At 41.2% G+C, this 5,638-nt stretch overlaps 1 non-coding gene across 1 annotated transcript; it reads left to right on the top strand.

Annotated features, from left to right (window-relative positions):
• The first annotated feature begins 4,756 nt into the window (after window positions 1-4,756).
• LOC121231111 (small nucleolar RNA R71) lies at window positions 4,757-4,863 on the top strand. Its single transcript, XR_005929179.1, has one exon. It is a non-coding gene; the product is annotated as a small nucleolar RNA R71 (small nucleolar RNA).
• The last annotated feature ends 775 nt before the right edge of the window (window positions 4,864-5,638 follow it).

The raw sequence follows: 5,638 nt of genomic DNA, 5'->3' as shown, positions 1-5,638 counted from the left end.
GTAGATATATTGGAAAAGATAGATATATAATCATAAGATAGGGAGAGAAATGAAACTTCTTGAATGATGAATGAACTCCTTGAATTGGAGTGATGGAGAATAATCAGCCATAAGTTCTGCGGTGGTGGTAGAGGTTCATTAGTCCATAAGTTCTGCGCCAAAAGAATAATATATTTGGTGGTAGCTATGGTCGTGGTCAAGCAGGACATGACAGTCGTGGAGAACCTTTCCCAGTAGAGTTTGTAGTTCCTATGGGATGATGAGCTTTGGAGCTCTTTATAACTGTGATAGAATCAGAACTTTTTAGGGAATATAATGAAGCATAATTACTCATAATAAAATAGCCAAAACTATAAATTATTCAATAAAAATTATAAAAACTAAAATTAAAATAATATTAAAGGAAAATGAAATAAAAAGTACTTAATTAAGATAAATAAAGATAAAAGTGAAAATAAAAATAAAAAATAAAAAGTTTTTAAACATCTTCATAGTTAGATGGTTCGCGAGGTGGGGGTGGCAATGAGATGTGGAAGTGTTGACGAATCTGATGTAGAGTCACATTAATGTGATCAAAGCGTTGAAAACATTGCTACTCAAATCGTGTAAGGCGCTCAGAGATGTCAGAATATGAAGCCGCCGCATGAACTCGATGATGGATGGGTGGTGGTTGAGACGGTGGGTCCTCATGACGTGGAGGGACATTATCAGTAATGTCCTTTGGGTCCTCCTCCTTGGTGGACTGGATAAGGCGGTACTGAGGAAGGTAGGTGTCACGTCGTTTCTCGATCATCCTCATACTTAGCATGCTCGAGATGCCTTGTGGGGACATCTGGCCGATGAGAGTGAGGGAGAATGATTGTGCTACTGTGTTGAGGAGCCCGAAGTGCTGAGACAGTCCAGTCACATAGGGCCCGTTAGAGATGACCCCTCTCCTATGTCGCTCTGTCTGATGGCAGATGGCAAGGGCGATGAAGTAAGTAAGGTCGAGGACGTGCCCGTTCGCCATGCTTCATAAGAAATAATCGTCGTGGGTGGTGACGACACCGGTGCTCTCTCGTCTCCCTATCAGAGTGTGAGCCAAGATGGTGTGTAGATACCTTAAGGATGGAGGGAGAGCTGATGCCTTGGAGAGGTTAGGATCGTAGGTGGCCGAGGCAGGGACGAGGTCCCTCCATCATTTTGAGGGGGAGTAGTGGATGTGGCGGTGGAGGGTGTCGAGTTCATTGTCGTCCATAAACTTATCTGTGTATAGCCCTAGTGCAATCCCGAACTCGGGTACGCCCAACTGGCGTACTAGACCACCAAGGTGGAATTGGACCGTTCTAGGATCGTTGAAGTTGGTCATGACGATCTGAAGATGGAACGTCAAGCAGAGTGCCAATGTGAACTCGATATACGTTGGCTCAACGATCTCAAAGAAGAGCCCCCAGGGGTCAGTCGTCAGGAGGGCTCGGACCGCGTCAGCCAAATGAATCTATTCTAGTGCGGCCCAGTCACTGTAGTGGCCCACACCTAGGGGTCAGACCCATAATATCTGATATAATTTTTCCTGGGGTCCCAAGGGAAACTGGAGGAATAGGTGTCTAATCTCTGCGGTAGGACCCGAGGATGACGTTCGTCCTTTTTTCTTCTTCGAAGCTGGGACAGTGGTTTTCCTTCCTCGTGAGGATGACATAGTATATCTGTAGTGAACAAAAATTGAAGTTTAACCAATATGACCCAAGAATAGTATGGAAAATCATGATTAAATATGAATATTTCATGAGATTGACATACTAGATGATACAAACTAAAACATTTAAATATATCAACTTATAGGATTATAGGAATAATGCAACGGAAATATAAATGAATGCATGTGGGTAAGCATAAATTTCATGGAAACAAGGAAAAATGAAAGAATATAGCATAATGTAGTAACTAAAATGGCAAAATTTTTATAAAACAAGCATGAGTATTTTAATATTCTAACTATGAATATTCATTCAAAATAGTTCAATAGAGTAGAGAAATCATGAAGTAAGCAACATATTTAAAGAAAATAGAGAGAAAAGAGTAAACAAACACAAAAGGAAGTAGCTTGGGGCGTCGGAATCGGTGTTGTAGGTGGCGCACGGGCGTGAGGGGTAGGGCATGTAAAGTTTGCAGCGGCTAGGGTTAGGGATTTTTAGGGAGGGAGATAATGAATTGTGAGGGGTTTATATAGATTTTGGGGCACACGGGCATGGGGCCTAATTTTTGCCTGTGTGTTTCACGAATTTTGAATTTGGGCGCGTCTAACATTCGGCCCACGCCCTATTCTTTGGGCGTGTGGGTGTACACAGCTGTGTCGAACGGCCGTGTCTTGCTTCGTTCGCTTCTCCCATGCCCGTGTACATAGGTCCACGCCCATGTTCATTTTGACACTGTCGACCACGGATGGATGGCACAGGCGTTTGGTTCGCCCACGGTTTCAAAGCACTGGAGTGTCGCATGCCCGTGTTGTTTTGGCAGTTTCGCCCATGGCCTTATCCCATGGCAGTGGCGGCTTATCTCATCCCGTGTTGGGGAAAAAAATTACACTATTTTAACACGGCCGTGTCTTCTCTTGTGGTGTGAGCATGGCCTATGACACGCTCGTGTGCCTGGCCGTGTGGATGGGAAAACCCTGTGTTTCAAGACTCAGTTAGTAGGTTAGATGTGAAAAACTAGAACTTAAATAAATCATTACTATTAGTGCTCGGGTTACCTCTTGAGAAGCACTTATTTATAGTCTTAAGCTGGAGTTGCCTCTCTTCTGCATGGTCAAGGTGGTGCGAGGAGTTTACACTCCTTATCCCTGCTATCAACTTTATCAACATAAGGTTTTAATACGAGTATTGTTTACCTTAAATGTGCCAAATTTTGGATGAATTACCTCGACTGTACCATATGGTAAAATACTGAGTACCGTAAGAGGAATTTCTTCATTAGGTTCAGAAGTAGCAATGCGAGGGTCTGCTGCATCTAGTAGTACTTTGTATCCAACCTTAAGTTGATTTGGTGATGTATTGAGCTCATCCTGGATCAATTTCGGTTTATCAAGTGTTCTTAGTTTCTGTGTTCACCTTTCATCTAGCTCCTCGATTTGTAGCCTTCGTTCTTCATAGATAGGTCCTTTGATGTTGCTTGAACATGGCTCTTGTAGGTTCTCCAAACTTATTTCCTGCAAAGTAGGTCGCACCACATGGTCAGTTTTAGTAGAATGATTTATACAACCACCTTCAATTTTTGATGTGTTATTCGAATTACGAGCTTGAAGGGTGATTGTTTCATCTCCCACACGAAGTGTGAGTTCACCTGTACCAACATTAATAATGGTTCTAGCAGTCGCTAAAGAGGGTTATCCTAAAATCAAAAGTGCGTTATTATCTTCTTCCATGTCTAGAACAACAAAGTCTACTGGGTATATAAATTTATTGATCTTAACAAGAACATCTTCAATGATACCTCTAGGAAATCTAATGGTTTTATTAGCCTATTGAATGCTCATCCTAGTTTGTTTGGGTTTCCCAAGACCTAGCTGTTTAAACATTTTATAAGGCATAACATTAATGCTTGACCCTAAGTCAGCTAATGCATTATGAACATCTAAACTACCAATTAAACAAGGAATCATAAAACTCCCTGGATCTTTGAGTTTGTTGGGCAGCTTATTTTGTAGAATGGCTGAGCATACCGCATTCAACTCCACATGCGATGCTTCATCTAACTTCCGTTTATTTGCTAGAAGCTCCTTTAAAAACTTGACTGCGTTTGGCATTACGAAAGGACTTCAATAAACGGTAAGTTAATATGCAGTTTCTTTAAAAGTTTAAGGAATTTACCAAATTGTTCGTTTGATCAGTCTTTCCTTGTTGCATTCGGGTATGGCACACGAGGTTTATATTCTGTACTTACCGGCTTTGGCTCATTGTGGCCTACCTCATCCTTACCTTTGCTTACCACCGTTTGTGGCCTTGGTTCTGCAACTAACCCTTCCTCATCTTGAATGGAAATCACGTTGAGTTGCTCCCTTGGGTTAGATCCAGTGTTGCTTGGAAGGCTACCTTGTGGTTGTTCGAAAATCAACTTGGCGAGCTGTCCAATTTGTGTTTCGAGCCCTTGGATTGATGCTTGTTGATTTTTGAGTGCCTTCTCAGTATTCTAAAAATGAGTTTCTAACACTGAGATGAATTTAGTTAGCATCTCCTCAAGGTTCGACTTTTTCTCCTACTGGTACGATGGTTACTGAAAGCCTAGAGGGGGTGGTGGTCTCTGATTTCCTTGGCCTCCCCATGAAAAATTTGGGTGGTTCCTCCAACCTGCATTGTAAGTATTGCTATGAGGATTGTTTTGAGATCGAGGATTGTTACCCATATAATTTAACTACTCGTTCTCCATCTTGTGGCCATAAGATGGGTATTCTGAACTGCTCGATCCACCTCCATTTGCTTCACATTGCATTACTGGGTGTAGTTGTGAGGAACCAAGTAAACCATCAATTTTTATATTTAATAATTCTACCTGATTGGAGAGCATGGTGACGGAATCGATGTTAAAAAAGCCAGCTGATTTCGTTGGCTTTGTCTTCATGACTTGCCACTGATAGTTATTCAGTGACATCTCTTCTATAAATTCATAAGCATCTTCAGGTGTCTTATTATTGACAGTTCTGCCAGCGGCTGCGTCGATCATCTGTCGAGTCGAAGGGTTCAGGCCATTGTGAAACATTTGGACCTATAGCTAAAGTGGTAACCCATGGTGAGAGCATCTTCGTAAAAGGTCCTTGTATCTCTCCCATGCATCATAGAGTGTTTCTAAATCCATCAGCACAAAAGAGGAGATATCATTACGTAATTTGGCTATTTTAGCCGATGGAAAATATTTTAATAAAAACTTTTCGGTCATTTGTTCCCAAGTAGTGATTGATCCTCGTGGCAACGAGTTCAACCACTTTTTAGCCTTATTCCTCAATGAAAAGGGAAACAACCGAAGGCGAATGGCGTCATCAGAAATGCCATTAATTTTAAAAGTGTCACAAAATTCTAAGAAATTTGCCAAGTGAGCGTTGAGATCCTCATCCTGCAAACCATCAAACTGAACAAACAGTTGGATCATTTGAATGGTGTTAGGTTTCAGTTCAAAATTATTTGCGGCAATAGCAGGCCTAACTATGCTTGATTCAGTTCTTGTTAAAGAAGGTTTAGCGTAATCATACATAGTACGCGGAGCAGGATTCTGATTAGCAGCAATCGCAGGGGGTAGCGGGTTTTCTTGGTTTTCATCCATCTCCTCGGTTACGGTTGAAATATCGTCCTCTTGCTCTTCCTCTGTGTATCATAAGCTTCGCCTTATTTCTCTTCGGTTTTTACGAACTATGCAGTAGATCTTACTGTTAAAAAGTAGTGGTCCTGACGGGTTTCTTCTGGTCATAAACTAGAAAAACCTGTCAGCAGAAAATAAATGAAGAATTAGAAAAGAAAATTAAAAAATAAAAATAAAATAAAAATTTGAATTGCAAAATAAAATGGCTAAAGTAATAAAAATCGAGTGTTCCTAATATCCTAGTTCCCTGGCAACGGCGCCAAAAATTTTATATGTGATATACGTGACAGGTTTTAAAGATTTATGAATG

The sequence above is a fragment of the Gossypium hirsutum genome, chromosome A06, assembly GCF_007990345.1.
Source record: "Gossypium hirsutum isolate 1008001.06 chromosome A06, Gossypium_hirsutum_v2.1, whole genome shotgun sequence".
NCBI classification, from domain to species: domain Eukaryota; kingdom Viridiplantae; phylum Streptophyta; class Magnoliopsida; order Malvales; family Malvaceae; genus Gossypium; species Gossypium hirsutum.
Note: the sequence above shows the minus strand (reverse complement) of the source record. Positions and strands in the feature narration are given on the sequence as shown.